The sequence below is a fragment of the Typopeltis vanoorti genome, chromosome 9 (genome assembly GCF_054136105.1).
Source record: "Typopeltis vanoorti isolate ZY-2024b chromosome 9, IOZ_Tvanoo_1.0, whole genome shotgun sequence".
Taxonomy (NCBI): domain Eukaryota; kingdom Metazoa; phylum Arthropoda; class Arachnida; order Uropygi; family Thelyphonidae; genus Typopeltis; species Typopeltis vanoorti.
The window spans coordinates 127,069,312-127,089,074 of NC_143557.1; positions in this window are offsets into that span (position 1 = coordinate 127,069,312).

A 19,763-nucleotide genomic window follows, 5' to 3' on the forward strand; every position below is an offset into this window, starting at 1 on the left:
GTTTATGCACCTACCAAAAGTTCACTTATGATAAATATAAGAAATTATCCTGTTCTTTGGAAGAGGTTTCATCTGTTTGCCTCAAAAATATTTCCTCTTCTGAAAAAGCTCTGTCGATGAATGTTCGAGAAGCTGGTGCTGATTAGGCACGTTTTTTTTTTCCCACTGATTCCCTTCTAGGTAACTCAGACCATAATCTTGTACAAGTCTCCTGATCAAAAGTAAATCGAAATCCCACTTTGCATTTGCTGATTATCTATTCAAATGGCAGTCATGATTTGTTGTCTCTTGCGAAGGTTATCGGATATAACTTTTTCACCTACGTTTCCAGCTCTCTCTCTCTCTCTCTCTCTCTCTCTCTCATCCACACGACACTACTGTTACAGTAGTGTCGTGTGGATAGAATCATAAATAACCTAGATTCAGTGTACTCAAAATCTATCCTGGTTAGCGGGGAATGAATTTCATCGACCTGTGTAAAACAATTTTGCTGTCAGGAGGCTTGAAGCGACTTTAAAAAGTTCCGTGATCCCTAGATCAGGATTTTCGGATTATGTAAAATGAACAAAAATACAAAATTATGTAAGATTAATATGCAATTAATATACAGGGTGATTCAAAATTCTACGTACAAACTTTGAGGAGAGGTAGAGAACATCAATCATATTCACATATTCGCATGACCCTAAACGTCACCCGAAAGTGATAGGTGGCGCTGTTCGCCAGCGCTCCAGATGGGCAATTGGGGCTTCCTCGTTCAAGCTTTCGACGTTGTATACGAAGAACATGTGTCGTTTTACGAACGCTGAGATGGCAGACATGCACCTCGTTTACCATATTATGTATCCAACTACTATTGAACTGTTCACTTACGCCTAATAAAGTTTTTTTTACACTACTTACTGCCTTGCGTTATTTCTGTATCTATGTGTCCCTGTTAGTACCTTCCGGTGGCATTTCCGGTCATGCTTTCCTATGTGAATATGGTTGATTTTGATGTTCTCTACCTCCCCCTCAAAGTTTGTACTTGGAATTTTGAACCACCCAGTATAGTACGTAATGGTAAAGCTATTAAAAGCAGAATGAGGATGATAAAAATAACATCAGTGATTGTAATAACTCACTGTAAAAAGCAACAAAAGTCCAAAACGGATAGAACTAATCTCGGAGAGAAAGGAGTAGAATCACCTCATTCTGGTTGTTGGTCTTGTCAAGGATGGGAATGTAAGTTGATCATGATGGTCCACAAAGCTGGCTTGAAAGTTTTGTGGACAGAAAATCTTTGTCATCATCATCCTACACTACCTATCTGACTATTCTCAGCTGAAAAGCCTTTTGAAAACATTTTTCATCATGAAAAAAAAATAAAAAAAAAAAACGGGCTCTTCCCATCTCTTAAGACTAGAGTATACGGAGAGTGCATGACCACAGTCATATTGTTCTTGGTCATAAATTGCAACGTTGACACAGAATGCACCAGGGCTTTGTCCTCGTGAAGCAACCAGTTCTGGGTGTGAATGTGATACTGTTTTTGATCGTTTACAGTAAACATTTTGCTTCTGAAAGCCTAAGGACATCTGAATAAGAGTTGACAGTTTGAGTTACAGCAACAAATTTCTAACGAACTCTCGTTAATCAAAGAAAGCAATTTGTATGCACGTACTATTATATGCTAATAACTGCTCAAAAACTACAGAAGGGGAACCCTGAGTGCAGCAAAGTAAGAGTGCAATATATACAAATAATAATAATAATGGCGAAAAAGAGGTTGTTATTTTATGTATTAAGATTCTGTATTTCAAGGAGATTTTCTGAATTAAAAAAATTTAGAACTGTGAAATATTCTTGAATAGAAAGGGAACCTCATTAGCATTTTTCTGCGGGAGTAAAATATCTGGGTTATAACAGCTATTCTCTTCATACAAGGACAAGACAATTTGCCACACGCATCTGGACTCATGAAACAATACCTTTCAATGAAATACAACTTGGAACACCTGAAATGACAAGACATTACTAATCTAGGTTTTTTTTTTCATTCATTTCGAATTAAATCTCCAATTCTTTGTTAATTTGAATGTCTTAGAGAAATCAGAGAACATATTCCAGCAACATATATTTGTGCGTGTACAATTTTATTTCCATTTTTCTTATAGAAATAAGTACTACGTTCTAGACTTGAGACCAGGGGGGGGGGATGTCAAAGATAAAGTTGGAGAAGAATAAGCTGAGTCAATTCCAAATGTAGGTGGTTAGATTTTCACTTGTAAGGCAAGTTGAGAAATCATGGAGGAATCACATTCAAATTTTGGAGATCTAGAAAAGCCATATTACAATGCGTTTTTATAAAACTATAAAAATGCACAGTCTGTATTTGAGCTGTAATTTTGAACTTTTTCGAATTTTAAAATTTGAACCGCTTCGAGAAATTGTATTCCATGAAAATTACCCCTGGGAAGTAAACCAAATCTTTTTCTTTCTTTCTTTTTAATATCTGCAAGATAAAATAGCTGCCTTGCAATATAGAAAATCCAGCTCACCTTTCGTGCCATATTTCAGCAGTTCTAATTTGAAATTGGAGTTGGCATTAAAGTGAAGAGTAAAAAAGGATATTGTAATAGTGATGCTACTTCTGACCGGAAATCCCCACACCAACAAAGCAGAGTTCTCGCCGCATATTTTTTCTTCTTATCATTCTTGTAACAAAGCTTTACGAGTAGTAAAGAAATTTTTATTGTAGCATTCCTAAAATTTCGTCCTTATAAGGACTGGCTTAAAGGGGCGAAGCAATAATGCTTTTTATCTTCCCCGTTATCCGTAGAGGACAGTGTAGGGATAAGGTGTTATTGAGCTATTAAAGCTCTGATCATGGCAGGAGGGTAACAGCAATAGGCAAGCCTCAGTTAGAACTTCATTGGCTACAGCATTGCCATCCATTAGCCTCCCCCTAATTTCGTGTGACTTTATTTTTATTTAATATTCTTTGTATGTAAAAAATATAAAAGTGTATGAAAGAATTTTAATTTTAAAAAAGTTCTAAAAATAATTTTTAATAAATTTTATAAAATTATTTTTATATATTCTTTAATTTTAATATTATCTGTGAAATCATTATATAAATATTATGGAACTCTACATCATAAGCTAGTTTCATTGACTGATATGATGTAATATTTCTATAGCAAAAATAGATTCTGTTCAACGTCTGCTACTGACGGAATAATCGCTATACGTTTCCGCTCTCAGCAGCATACGAAATAGACTTCTAAATACATTTCTAAATAGTTTCCAGAGCTAAAGAAGTTGTTTGGATTTTTCAATACACATCGCAAAGGAAATTATGTACATGTTTAAAAAATAAAAAATCCAGTAAATTTATTAAAATGATAAACTTTCGTTGCAATAAATTGCTCTTTTGGTACTTCAAGAGGGATGATTTATTTCTTGTTTATTAGCACGACTCATAACGTGTATAACAAGGAGTAAAATATCATATTCATTTCAGCACATGAATTTAAAAAACATACCTATAATTTTATTTAAATTATTCTATTGCATATTGAAAACAGGTTAGGCGAGCAAAGTACAAGTTAGCTACTCTTAACTTGATTACAGTTACGAGCGCCATCTAGCTGCCTCAGTTTTTAAAGAATCAACATATAATGTAAATTTCGCCTCTTTTAAATCCTTGTTTTCAATGTTTTATGGAAGACAGCTGGCGACCTCTAGGGATTTGCTATTTCCTTGACCCAATATTAAGATTAATGCTATTACTTCTGTTTAAATTTATGTTAATTCATTAGAATATAATGATCTGGCATAACAATATATTTATATTACATTTAACCTCCTACATTTTAAGGATATCTGACTGTTTTAAGCAGCAATATCTTCTTTCTCGCTCTATATTTTATTATTGCTTTGTTTTTCTTCGTATGCAACAAAATATTAGAAATGTCACTCCATTCCATATTTCAATTTCGCATGGGTTAAACGTGGGCAAGGACGACCTTGCCGTTGTTGATTACATTTAAAACGCGATTACAAACGAATAATTCTTAGTCATTATTATGTAACACACTGAGGGAGTCTAAAGACTCATCGAGGGAGAGTGTGCCAACAGCTGGAAGGAGATCGAACGATCGATCTCCTTCCAGCTACTAACCGCGCTCAAACTTGCTTAACTTTTTGATTGAGTCATTAGTAGCAGAGGCCCTACCAATCGACCAACCTTTTCTGGCATATTTCCCAAAATGCCAGAAGCATTTACTATATTCGTGTTGTCCAAACGTACAAGTTATTAATACTGTATTTAAACTGGATGGATTTTATTGAAATTCGCCAGTTAAGAATCTTTATAAAAGTTTATTTACCCAACTTAGTTTTGACTGCAATCAGACCCTTGCAGAGGCAGAAAACGGCAAAACATTTATAATATTTATAAAAAACGCGATAGTCTAGTTCTATTTGAATAGAATTTAACGAATAAACAGAGCCTTGGCTTCATAGATTTGTTTCCTCCAACCCTATCTGTCTAGGAACTAACTTCATGTTTGGACATTGTAAATTATATTATTTTTTATATTATTAAATTTTGATATTATCTTTTGATATTATCATTTGATATTATGCGTTGAACTTCCTTCAATGTTGCTATCTTGACTAATCCTAACTGTTCACCTTGATCTTAGTTTTCCTCTTTTTGTTTTTTGCTATGTCTCTAGGTATTTCTTGAGTAGCAGTTCGTAATAGCTTGAAGAGCTGCTAAGGAATCCATGAAAAATATAAACTCCTTTGGGTTTTGTTTATCCAAATGTTGCAGTGCTGTGTTAATGACTATTAATTCTGCATGGTATGAGTTACATCCTGCACTGTTAGTTGTTAGCCAGCAAAGGTTGGTCGATTGGTAGAGCCTCTGCTACTAATGGCTCACGCAAAAAGTTAAGAAAGTTTGAGCGTAGTTAGTAGTTGGAAGGAGTCAATCGTTCGATGTTGTTGGCACACTCTCCCTCGATGACTCTTTGGACTCCCTGGAGGTGTCACATAATAATAATAATAATAATAATAATAATAATAATAATAATAATAATAATAATTGTTTTTAGTTCTATAGTTTGAGAGCCATAGATGAGTACTCCACACCCAGAATTGCCATTTGGATTTTTGGAGCCATCTATGTAGATCTTTATTGAGTCAGGTCCATATTCCATTATTTTTGAAAGAGCGCCAATGATCTCAAGATTTCAGGGTTTTCTAGGCTTTTTTTTTCTCATGTTTCCCTATTTCAAAGTTGATAACTATATTTTTCCTGTCTTTGATTTGGATAGAATGCTGGGTAGTTGGCTATTTCATTTGGACAAACCAAGGGAATTTTATGTTCAACTCCTAAATATTTAAATTGTTCCGCTTTTTCTATTTCAAGGTTCCCAATTTTCACACTTGTATCAGTTAGCTGATTCTGTTTGCTATTAATCATTATTATTTTTTTTTTGTTGATTAATTTTTAGTCTTTTCTCTTGTGCTGATTTTTCTAGTTACAAATACGTTTCTTTTGTCTTCCCTTTGGTTCTGACATAATGTTAATGTCATCTGCATATGGTACAATCTACACTGATGCGTTTATTACAGTGCATTTATTATGTTTTTAGTAAGGCTACGAGCGGGACTCCTTGGATAGAAACCGTCTCCACAGTCTTATGATTATTAATATTTTATACAAAGGAAAACCTTTAACCATCAAGTCACAAAGTTTCATCTGTCCTTTCTACAAGGTTCTTCGGTGGACAATGCTCCACAGAGATAGCATCCAGCATATCTCCGCTAATAACTACCAGGCATCCCTTTACAGTCCAATTGCAAATGCGTTGAACTTCCTTCTTCTCTTCGTTTTTTTATTTTTTATTATTTTTTTTTCAATCTGCTCTGCTTTCGGGAACAGTAGTCTCTTAAAGTGTGACGCGACAAAGATAACCCTCCAACTTTACAAGAAAAATTTCAACAGGTTCATTTTTCTCTAACGCATGCCTATTCCTTATACGTGAAACTCGTGTATTGTAACTTCTATTTCTCATGTGTGGAATTAATATCAAAAATAACTTTGGAAAAAAAAAACAAAAAACTTGGAAGTTTTGAAGATTCTACCTAGCGCCTTTGCTGCTAGGTAGAATGTGTTTGCATATTTCTAATGTAGTTTATAGTTTGGAATCTCCTAATAAACCGAAAAACAATAGTATGTAAAAAAAAAAAAAGTGAGCCAAATACTGAGAACTGCTGCACATTAATTTTTATTTAATTATCATTATGTCTGCTTATATAGGTTGAATTTTGGAGTAGAATCTACATTCTGGAGAATCAAAATAGCATCACTCAGTCATACGGAACCTCCCTAGATCTCTTTACATGAAAAAAAAAAAAAGGTTCAAATTCCGTCTAAGAACCTTTATCAGAATTTTCAAGTGGAGGTGAGATAGTAGGTCTCATGCGGGGGTTTTTACTCCCAGAAACTTCATTCATTCCACAAAACAAGCAAGCAATCCAACCCAGTTTGCAAACAGTAGAGATGGAATTAACCTCCCTATCATAAGCAGTAAGGCGATTTCACGGAAACTAAATTTAGTGGCCACACTCGCCATTGAACCTAAATGAAAAAGGAAGATGAGATGAAATGTCAGTCTATCAGAGGCTGGTAAACTGCAAAAAATCTTCTACTTCCTCAGTACTTGGTAATTGGTCGACATAGATTGAATTCTCGGAAAATGTAGCAGTATTTATTAGCATTTTACTTTAATGCTATAGACAATAAAGTAAAGAGCTCTGAAGTGCCTTGAAAAAAATTCCATGTTTAGTTCTCCAGAATAGAGTTTTACGCTCCACATGTGGGGAGTAAAACAACATCATTTTGGTCGAAAAACGATGTAATTTATAAAGGTGTATGAGGAAGAAACGACTTACACACACACACACACACACACACACACACACACACACACACACACACACACACACACACATGCTCGCGCGCGTTCTATTTTTAGTTAAATTTAGATAAAATAGATATAATGAATCCATTATAGTGGTATCCGCGTAATTTTCTTTCCTTTGGCTTAGACACTCGCCGTTTTGGTTCCAGTATTACGAAATTTCTCAAAGAATCTTAAATAACGTAAGAAATTACGATATTCAAAATTTGAAGGGGGGTTGAAATCGGTTATAAGTGTGACCTGTGGAAAAAGGCAAAGTAATCAGTTTCCTAAAACTTCTATTTTAGTTTAATCCATTCGGATTGAAATTTTCAGAATATGATTAATGTAGGAAATAGTTCTGCTCCAAATTTGGTCAATACTAGACCTCATAAACCTGAACTATAGATCTTCATATCACTCGAAGTTATTTTATTTATTTATTTTTTAAATGGGTAGACTTTAGACGAGACTAATATCCCTTCCTCACATATACCCTTTCTTCTTCTTCTTCCTATCATGGATTTTAGGTCAGGTGGCCTGTTCCGGTCTCATGCCATCTCTTTCTTGGTCTTCTGATTCTTCTTTTTCCACTTATTTTATATCTGTATAATATTTTTGGTAGTCTGTTGTCCATTCTATTTAAATGTTCTATTTTTGTTTATACCGTCTTATGTAGTAATTAATTGGTTTTATATTCAGGGATTGTAAGATTTCTTCATTTGTGTTGTGGTCCCACTTAGTATATCCAGCTGTTTTTCTGAGGAACTTCATTTCTGCTGTTTGAATTCGTTTTTCATCTTTCCTTTTCATGGTCCATGTTTCGCTTCGTATAGTAGAGCTGGTTTTGACAAGACATTACATAGTCTGATTCTAGTGTGTTTTTTATACTAGGGATGGCGTAAATATATTATTTATTATGCCATTTACTTTGACAAAATTTGATATTTTAGTGTCAATGTCTTATTCTTCTTCGTATGATAGATCACATCCCAAGTATCTGAAAGTGTTTACTTGTTCTAGTATTTTATTATCTATCACTATTTTACTTCTTATTGGGTTTTCTCCATTGAATGCCATTATTTTTGTTTTTTCTTTGGATATTGTCATATATTGCTTTGAGATATCATTTAATGATTTTAATGATCTTTGTAAATCCTCTTCTGATGTAGCTAACGCTATTTGATCATCTGCAAATAGTAGAGTATCTATCTTCATTTGCGGGGTTATTTGTATACCAAATGGGTTATAATGTTCCAAGATTGTTATGATTTTATTTATATATATATTGAAAAGCAGAGGCGAGAGGGTACATCCTTGTCGTACTCCTCTTGATATATCTTTCCATTCTGAGATGTGTTCTAGTTTAACTGCTATTTTATTTCCTGTATATATTTATTGAATGGATTGTAAAAGCTGGTTTGTATATTTAAATCGGTTAAATATATATATATTTAATATATCCCTTCTAGTACTCATTATTCTGTCCGCCGAACTTTTATTTGTCGAAATGCATTTCCTTGCAGATGTATAAGAACTACTTTTGTGGGGTATCCCCATCAGTTCTTCCCCTAACGTTTCTCATTGGGTGCGCCAGTAGTTAGAAATGAAGTATATTGTTGGCCCTTTACTCAACTTCTGGTTTTTTTTCTTTCTTCGATGCTCAGAGATAAATAAATAAAGGGGTGTACGAGTGCGCTGTACCCTTTTTCTTCCTTCTCCACACATCTGCTAGCCACGCTGGCCTAGTTAAAAACGTGACACTGACTGACACACCCCCCTGCATAGATAAAGCCACTTTAGTAAACGACCCTATCGGATACTACATGCAGGTCAACTGCCTGCTTGTCTGGAGTGTCCTTCGTACCTGCTCCCAGTTGCCGTTCAAGGACGTGGTCATACCACTTACTGGTGCATGACGTCTCACCCACGAAGGAGTAAGGTTCTTTGTTTTCTCTTTATGCCACTTTCCCCTCCTGTTTGTTCCTCTATTTCGCTCAATAGCGGCTTGTTTCCCTTCGATTCCAATACTTCTCTATCCTTACAAAAATACGTTATGTCCTCTTAAAATGATTTCATAACTTTTTTCACATATACGGTATATGTAGTATGAAACAGTTGTCATATGCGACCAGCAACTCATCAGTTAAAAAGCCCTTATAAAGTTTCTTCGCATCCTAAACGGAAAAATTTAGAATTGGAAAAATCTCAGCATTAAAGTTATTATCTTTTTTTCTGCTCGAGAAAAGTATTGTAGAGTGGTATGCGGAAGAAAAGTAAGAATATCTGAAATGTTGGCATCTCGATGAAGTTTTGAGTTCCGAACGAACCAAGAAGCATCAGATGACATTCTTAGACAATTGTTTTGGATAGTCTGAAGTATGTTGATGTTGGTAGGTGCTGTATAGCTCCAGGCTGGTGATCGATATGTCATGACTGGTCTGATAATTGATTTGTAAATAAGTAATTTATTATCTCTGCTTAAATAGCTGCGTCTGTTGATATTTGGTTGCTGTTTTCCATGGGATGGTTATGTTAAATACGCTTACTGAGTTATGAGGTAATTTTTTTTTCTTCTTGTAAATAGAATTGCAGCACTTTTTTTTGCGTGCGTTTATGTCAATTCGCCATTTCTTAAACCATTGTTCAAGATCATGGCTGCATTATGAAGATGCTAAGGTATTAGGTTCAGGATGAGTGATCTGGTAGGAATAGCTGTATCATCTGCATAATAAGCGGATATAGCAAAATTCGTACGAAGAATACAGCCATATAAATGGAGAATATGTAAGGAACTTTGTGGAACGCCTGCTGTACTTTTATTCAGAGGATCCGAAGCCTTGTATTATTATTATTATTATTATTATTATTATTATTATTATTATTATTATTATTATTATTATTATTATTATTATTATTATTACGAGCGACTCCAAGGAGTCCTTAGACTCATTGAGGTAGGCCCTAAACATCATGTCCATCACAACTATTCGACATTCACACTGTATCTATCATAATTTGCCTTGAACTCATTCACTGTCACAGCACCCGCAACAGACTCAGGCAGCTTATTCCATTCATTCACCACTTTAAAAGTAAAAAACCCAGCTCTAACACCCTTACTAACCACACTCTTGCCAGTCCTGTTCTCAAAAATATCCTCTGAATTAATCCTATAGAAACCCTTCAGTAATTTGAATGTCTCAATCATATCACCCTCTTTCCGCCTATTAACCAATTTCTGCAACCCATAAATCTTCAACCTGTTTTCATAAGGTTCATTCCATAGATCTGCTATCAACTTGGTCACTCGCCTCTGGATCTTCTCCACCTCTTCCCCATCAAGAAGAAACCTAGGTGACCAGATCTGGGCACAGTAGTCTAGATGGGGTCTTATCAAGACTCGATACAAAGGAACAATAACTTGCTTATCTCTGCTCGTCAAAGTATTTTTCAGCATCCAAGTGATTTGATGAGTTTATTTAGCCACTTTTGCAATGTGTCCAACTTCAACTCCTTATCCACCAACACTCCCAAGTCCCTGGCCTCATCAATCTCCTGGAGTACAGTTCCACCAATGTGATATACTGCTGCTAATCTTTTCACCCCAAAATGCATAATCTTACATTTTTCCACATTAAATTGACATCCATTCTCCTTAGCTCGGACCACTAAAACTTGGTAAAAGTTACTGTAGTCGGCGACTAGAATCGAACTTACGAGGCTCTATCCTCGGGAGATTTAGCACAGTGGAAGGCACATATCATATCCACTGAGCTACACAGGCTACTCAATTTTAACTTTCAATTTTCTGTCCTTTAGAGATCTGATAAATAGATTCAAACGAATTGGAAATTTTGTTGTTATTAGTTTCTAAAGAAGGCCGTTATGCCATACTTTATCAAATGCTTTGGCTATATCAAGGAAAATGGCAGCAGTTTTTGTTACTTCCAGTTGAACCCTTGCGATATATATTCCACGGTTCTCTGGACCTGCTGTAACTGTACAGTGGTTTGGACAGAATCCAAATTGTTCCTCTGGAATGATATTGTTGTGGTGGATGCTTCTTGCACTCTGGTTAGAATAATTTTTCTGATAGCTTTCCAAGACAGGAGAGAATGCTAATAGGTTGGATTTTGAGGAAATTTCAAATCTTTTCCTGGTTTAGGAATTTAAGATTATATCTTGGAAAGTAGGTAATTCTCAGCATTGCATTTGCGATAGCAGCTAGATGCATAATGGCTTTTTTTTTTTTTTGTGGGAGACATTTAATAATTTTGTGATTTCATCAGGACCAGGAACCTTTTTATTATTGAGTTTTTTTGATTATTCGACTGTGGAGGTTGGGCGGATATTCACTTATTGGATACGATGATTCAACTAAAGAAGAACTTAAAATTCTCCTTTAGTTGAATAAGCCTGAAGGTCTTTGCACATTCTTATATTCAATCAGTATGAATGAGACGTGAAGTGGCACGATTGACTCTATTTATATATAAAAAAAATCAAGATTTATATAAAATTAATATATTTAAGTATTATTTAAATTTTAAGAAAAAAAATCTAAAACGTTTTTGTATTAAATAAAAAATAATACTTTTTAAAACACCTTCTAGCATATTTTAACTGTGGTTTAGTAATTTTGCGTGATGTAACCCCCCCCCCCACATCCCTCTCTTGTGCTTTTACATAATTCATGGGCAATTATTCCATAAAAAACATGGACGCTATTCGTGTTTCTTATGTAGCTTAAAATTGTGATTAATGCTTGTGATAGAACTGCTTATAATTACACCAAGTTGTCTTAACTGGTTTTAACCAACAGTGCCCATTGTAGCCCGTGATCCCATCGCATGTATTAGTCATATCCATGATTCTTTGGCCTGAAAGGAAGAAAAGCTAGAGAGCGACTATCACGGAGTTAGCACGGCACGTTTTCTACCAATACACGCCGATAGAACAACGTTACCTTAGTTTTGCAGAGCCAAGCGCAGTAATCACTTTAAAACGGCCGCATTCTTGATAATACTGCAGATGTTTAATTACCCAGCATTGCAAAATGCCCACAAAAGCATGTACTTTATCCAACTGGTTTCATTTTATTTGTTTCCTTTGAATTACTATTCTGCACTTTTACTGGCCTCGTTTGATTACACAAATATGCTTTGGAGATATTTTTCGCAAGGTGAACCAAGTTTGCCACTTGCACGTTTAAATATAAATATAAAACCGTAATTAACAAATACACATCAAGTGAATAATGGAGAGAAAATTATATTAAAGAATATTAACAATTCTTGATTTGTTAAGCGAATTTTGCAAAAAAATAGCTGGAATAAAAACCATTTTCAAACATTAAACGAAATACATCTTATATTATAAGCAATAGTTACTTATAATTTACGAATTATAAGCAATAATTAGTAAACTTTTAAATTTTTTGAATAGTGAAGAGATTTTCACATTTCACAACATTAATATATATATATATATATATATATATATATATATTTTTTTTTTTTTTTTTTTTTTTTTTTGCTAGGTGGTCGAAGCAAGAATGCTTTTCATATTCCCCGTTATCTGTGGAGAACAATGTAAGGATAGGGTGTTATTGAGCTCTGATCATGGCAGGGGGGTAACAGCACTTGCGAAGACTCAGATAGAACTTCATTGTTACAGCATTGCCATCCATTACCGGGTAATGGATGAAAATGGATACCCAGGGAGGGTAATGATTATATTATTGATCTATATTATTGATCAACGAGGCGACTAAAATGGATACCCAGGGAGGGTAATGATTACCCTCCCTGGGTATCCATTTTAGTCGCCTCGTACGACATGCATGAGTTGCAGTGGAGCTATTCTTATCCCGGCCACCACACGGGGAGTTAATAATAATAATATTTTTTATAGATCTTTAAAAGACATTATAGGTTGCAAATGGGAAAAGCTGTTCAAAACAGTTATATGGCATAAAATACCACCATATGTGTGACACATCATATAACTTATATTTAAGTGAGCAGGACCTAAGCATAAATCATCCTGAGCTTTTACAGGATGATCTATAGTCCTTATATAAGGACTGGCTTAAAGGGGCGAAGCAAGAATGCTTTTCATCTTCCCCGTTATCTGTAGAGGACAGTGTAGGGATAAGGTGTTATTGAGCTATTAAAGCTCTGAACATGGCAGGAGGGTAACAGCAATAGCCTAGCCGAACCTCAGTTAGAACTTCATTAGCTACAGCATTTCCATTCTTACCCTCCAAGGGTATTGGATTGAATAAATCAGTCTCCCTAGGATGATCTATATTATTGATCAAATTATTTATTTATTTATGTATAAAAAATAATTTGGTGTAACTATATATTTTACGAAATACATAAAATTAAAATTATTATAAAAAAATTGACATTAAATTGCATTTATAAATTAAAAATGAACAGTTTTTGTTAATCTTCATGACAGTATAAAATAACCCTTTTTTAGTTTTAGAAATAAAATTAGATATTTTCACTCTAAACATTTTATTTAGCATTCTTCCTAATGAAAAAATTAATGCCGTTGATAATGTATTTGTTAACAATATTTATTTACATATAGTGTCCATGCGGTTAACTTAGTGGCTTTGCGCTTCGCAACCATATGGCTGAGGAAGGAGTGTCCCAGGTTCAATTCCCGGCGAAGATGTGAGGTATTTGGGGATCTGCCATAGACAAGTGATCCGATCTTCGGCGCGGGCAGTATGTTTTTTCCCGTCAGTTTGGCGTTTTTCATTCCGTGAACATACGCTTCTACAGTCAAAAATATACCCCCCCCCCCCCCTTCCCAGCGGCAGACTAGGCGACAGGTCGGTGTTAGTGGTACTAACAAGAAGTCGCCTCTAAGTAGCACGCGGACTCTGTAGAGGAAGCGGGAATAACGCGTAGTGAATGAAGAAGATTTATTTACATATAGTGGTTAGCAGAGAAAAGTGTAGTTAATTATCTATAATTTGTACATACGCTCAGCTCCCTGCAGTTAGAACATTTTAGACTAAGATTATTCTGTAATTTTACAGAACCATTTTAATTTTATAAATCCAGCTAATCAATGCTACACGTTTTATTTTATGTTAGTAGTTCGTTACGTTAGGTGTCGCTTTACTCAAGAAAGCAAACGAAATGTTTCTGCTGCAAATTCATATCGGATATTTCATTTTCTGTATCAACATACAGAAACTATATTAAAATAATATATTAAATTATATATTAAAATAAATAATAAATAAATTCATGTTAAGATATTGATTATTATATATAGATTATTATAAATACAATTTATACTGTAGCTTTACAAAAAAAAAAAAAAAAAAAAGTTGTTGGTTTGTTTATGAAATGCTTGACTTTTTCTCTTTTTCTTTCTTTCCATTTTTTTTTTTTTTTTTTTTGCCTGTAATTTTCCGGTTGAAAGCCAAACTAAACAAGCATATCGATATGACAACACAAAGTGATGACCACTCAAATCTCATACTTTTCTGAATAAATTCTTTATTTTATGTTGCCAAATAGTTTTCGTATTTTAAACGGATTTTACCGTTACTAAATTTTAGTGAATATTCAAAGATTGCTCGAAGAATTAACTAACAATAATTGATTCTCCAGTAATTGATTCACATCGTGTAATTGAAAAAGATACGTGAAAAGCTTGCCAAGTAAGTTGATGGATAATTATAATTACCTTTCGATTCGATATTTATGGCGATTTCATTACGTGAAATCATTAAAGCAAGGTCACTAATACGAGTAAGCAAACGGAACTGCTAACATTAAATGGCATAAACAACTTCTTCGTTTCCTATGGGAAATTCTCATTACCTTGACCCATTTTGCTTTATTCACGTCAAAAGACTTTTTTTTTTATGCATTCACCTACGCCTTTCTTACCTCTCAAGCTCTAGCTGTAAAAGTAAACACCTTACTAATGTTCAATCCAGTGTATAAAGCTGCCTCTGAAACATTACTAATTCTAGCAATATACATTAAAACAGATGTTATAGAGCACAGACATTTCAAGGTGAAAAATTATAAATATATTTCTTATATATTTCTTAGACTTTGAGGTTAAGTCCAAGTTGAAACAAAAGCTGCAAGGACCTTGAGATGAATGAAATTAAGAAAGGTATTTCAGTGAATGATAAAACACGTGTAGGACGTTTTTATAAGACCTAGCCAAGACAGTTCTTGGCTAGGTCCTAAGTAGTCGTATCCTGTTTTATTTAGGCGAATATCTAGTACTAATGGGATATTCATATGATGATGTTCGTATGACTAATGATGATATTCATCATCAGTGGTTTAGGTCATAATTTTGCACATCCATTTTCTAACAGAGACAAAGTAATAATTTTCGAAAAATGGACGTTTGAATTTACACATTTTCAGTTTTCGTATTAAAAAAAATATGCTGTCTTGAAATTCTGGATTTGAGCTATATGTAAGTTTTTTTTTTTTTTTTTTTTAACACACGAACTGGATCCAGGTCGTTTAACTTCGTTTATAGGTTTATGCCTAAATATATATTATTGAGCGTAAATTACTGTGTTCCTTGGCTGATTTGTAGGAAGAAAAACGCGAGTTTCACGGATAAAAAAAAACAAACCTGCTCACACCCATATAAGCCCCACTAACTTATCAGTTTTTTGCATCCTAGACGGGGTTCGAACCCACGTTCTTTCCAACGAAAGCAGACTTGGCTGTATAGCTCTCAAATATAACTTGGCCCCAAATATTAATTACAAATCAAAAACATGCTAGGATTGTTCTTACCGATCGCACCTGTTACGTTCGTCATAATTAATTGTAACTAAATGACAAATGAAGATTATAAGAATATTATCGCCAATATTTTGAATTCTGCTAGCAGGTAACGAGATCTGATGTATAATCAGTGCTTCAAGTCGCATAGTTGCTATTTTCGAACAGCGGCTGAAATTACTCTTTGAGTGTTACTCTATTGTTTAGAATTATGAAGACTACGAGGCCAGTATATTATGTCTATTAATTCCATGTGCTCTTCTGGTTTGTCTTGTGGATTGAAAGTCTCGAATTTTCTATAAGGAAGAGAAGAGAAGAAAGAAAAAAAAACTGTTACCTTCGAATGAAACCTGCTAGCTCACTCACCTTCACCTGAAAAGTCCATATAAAGTTTTTCACATACTAGACGAAATTCAAACCTTTTTTTTTTTTAACCAATGGCATCGTCGATACCTATTTAGCTATAGGGGTTTGCTTAACTATCGCTTAAATAATAATAATAATAATAATAATAATAATAATAATAATAATAATAATAATAATAATAATAATAATAATAATAATAATAATAATAAACCACAGCGATCCCTCTGGTTCCTTACCAGGAGATAGTTTTCAGAGGTACCGAAATTTGAAATTATAGTTGACACATAAATATCTAAAAATAACTTAATTTTTTTTATTTAAATAAAATGCACTATTCAATTACTATTTCAGTTAACTTTTTTTTTCTAATAATAGATAACAGGTTAGCCACAAACTTCTTATTAAATAATAACTACGTAAAGAGGTAATGACTGCTTATTTTTTTTTCTTTTAAAAACTCATTATGCGTAAGTCAAATGTTATAAATTATATGCTCAATATTTTTTGTTCAATTAAATCAAACGAAAGTCTCAGCAACCATGAAATTTTAAAATTTTTCTTTAATTAATTTATTGTTTTAATGTGCTACCTTTAACTTCCGGATAGATGGCGCACCGATACCAAAGATTACGTAAACTAGAACATTTTTGATCTACTGAAATTTCCATTAATTCTTATATAAAAATACTATAATAAACAGTTCATCTTGAAATACCTCATATGTAAAAATAAAAACTAGCTGTTTATTAAAAACCGAAATTTCCTATATTTTCAAGTATAAATTTAATGAATTTATTTATATTTGAAATTATTTTTAATTATTAATTAATTTTACTTAGATTTCAGGAAAAAATTTACACACCAAATAATTTAAGCAATAATATTATTCAAATAAGCGCTCTTCTATTAATCTTATGTTTCGAAAAACGATGGGACGGGAATCAATCGACCGTGAGATGCGGTGATTGATTCATTCAATCCAATACCCTTGGAGAGTAATGGATGGCAATGCTGTAGCCAATGAGGTTCTTACTGAGGCATGGCTATTGCTGTTACCCTCCTGCCATGATCAGAGCTTTAATAGCTCAATAACACCTTACCATACACTGTCCTCTACAGATAGCGGGGAAGATGAAAAGCATTCTTGCTTCGCCCCTTTAAGCCAGTCCTTATTAGGATTAGGATCTTATGTTTCGAATTTCGTGTGTTCTTCGCGATCTTCGTGAATCAAAGATATGCGATTTTCCTGACTGCAACTAGAGATTTATTCCTTTTTTTTATTAATACTAATTTTATTAGATGAATTCGATAAAATTAATACTGATTTTTAGACGAATTAGAAATTATAGAAATTAGATAAAATAATCGAGGAATAAATTGTCAAAATCAAAATATAATACTGATTTTTTTAGATGAATTCGATAAATTAATCGAGGAATAAATTGTCAAAATAATTTAAACGATCCAACGTTTATCGGTGTCTCAGGCATTTTATTTTCCCCTCCATCTCATACAGTTTTTGCTTCCATTATGGTTCGATTGTAGTAAATTGCTAAGACCTTAAACAATTCTCTTCCAAATTTCCCTCGTTCAGTTTGATTCCGGGTACTAATGTACTATTGAATACAACAGTGCAGCATTAGTAGCAGTTGGATATATTGTAATATTTGAGGAACGTTGCGTGACGAAGACTGTTCCATAGAACAGACAGAATGAAAGAAGTTAGTTCAATATGCTTGAAGCCGAACAATAAATGGATGCTGTCAGCATTTCTTCTCTTGTTTACAAGCTGAAGGAGAAGTTGAGGAATGGTCGTAGCTAGTTCGGCAGAACATCGCACGTGAAAATATCTGCAAAAATACATAAGTACACAGAGTGTCTTTGATTTTTATTGCGCTACCCATATGCAGGAACGATATTCTTAAAGTAGTTTTATGATTCGTACAATGTTAGAAGTTCAATTAAGAGGAACATGATGAGGATAAAGGAGATGGTGACGAGATCTGCGTGGCTGGAGAATGACAGAATCCGTTATGTGACATTCCATGATGAATGCTAAAGGTGTAAGTTAACCTAAGAAGATAGACATAGTCTTGTTTAGTGATCTGATAACTGTCAAAGATAAGGGAAAGTGAAGTATAACTTTCTGCATGAAATATATCATCATCATATTTAAGAGAGGTGGTAAATCCCGTATTATTCTACAGCCGGGTACGAAACTCGGAACTTGCTCCACCTTTGCAACGAGTTGCCCTGGTATTGTACTACCCAAGTGATTACTTACATTTGGGCTCGCCGATAGTTTTTTCGGCATGAAACTCTAGAGGATTACGATGGATTTCGATCCGAGTTTCGTACCCGGCTGTAGAATAATACGGGATTTACCATCTCCCTTAAACTTAATTTATGTCGCCGGTAAAATAGCCTTTTGGCTTCTTATATCATGATTATGTTTTATGAATTTCAATTTTAAGCTGTTTGTTAATTTTAAAAATGGAAGAGGAACGAAAAATGAGTATAGAATGTGTATATAGACTTTTTCCTCCTTTTATCCTCTGAAAATTAAATAGGTACGAGATTTCGCCACACTCAGTTTAAAACCGGATGAAAATTTTACATTATAAAAAGGCTTAAACAAAGTAGGGTCGAACTATATCTAAGAAATTTTGTTTCACATTTCAACTGTCAAATAAATGACTTTAAACTTGGAAGTTTAGTTGTTGTTGTGTTTATTTTAGACGCACGATTCGTTAAAGATTTTTTAATTGTAACTTTGTCATTTCAGATTTATTATCGAACAATACTAAATCAGAAAGTATTGAACAATACTAAACCAAATGTATACTACTGATATTTTTTTATATTGGAAGAAAATTACAAATCAATATTTGTTTACTGATGTGTGATATATTTAAAAAGTACTAGTAATTTAGTTTCGTTACGATATAGGGGAGAGTTGCCTAAATGCGTACCGGTTGCCTAAATCGTATTTTAGGTATTAATTATTTTTCTCTTTTTCTTTCTTTCCTTTTTTTTTTATTCCTAATTCTTACTTATCTTACCTATTGCCTATTCTCACGATGTATTGTTTTCCCGCCATTCACATCTTGATGTGGACGTTATTTCCCGTGATTTGCGTTTTTTTTTTCTCGGTGGCAATACCGATTTTCGAATCGATTTCTGCAGAAATCTGCACATTTCTGTTCCCAGATGGCGTTGCTTTTGGCTGTAGTTTCGTTTCCAACATCACGGTGACTTGCACGCTTGCAGCAGTAATGTAGTGATGAGCGATACCGTGATTTTTCAATCACACTACGCATTGACGCGGCAGAATTTCTGCAACGTAATTTAGCGTGTGAAAGTTGCTTTCAAGTTGCGGTAGTGGATTATCCATGTTAGTAACATGGAGAAAAAAGACAGAAAATGTATTTCGGCAGAAGAAAAGATGGCAAATCTGCGACGTGTAGATAGGACTGCCAGAACACGAACATTCCACTTTGAACACGACAGTAAAAACCAGGTCAAGCATTGAACTCAATGCAAAGCAATCTGGCGCTATGTCAAAAAAAAAAAAAAAAAAAAAAAAAAAAAAAAAAAAACGAAAAGCAAAAACAATCAACAATTAAAGTTTTTTTTAAAA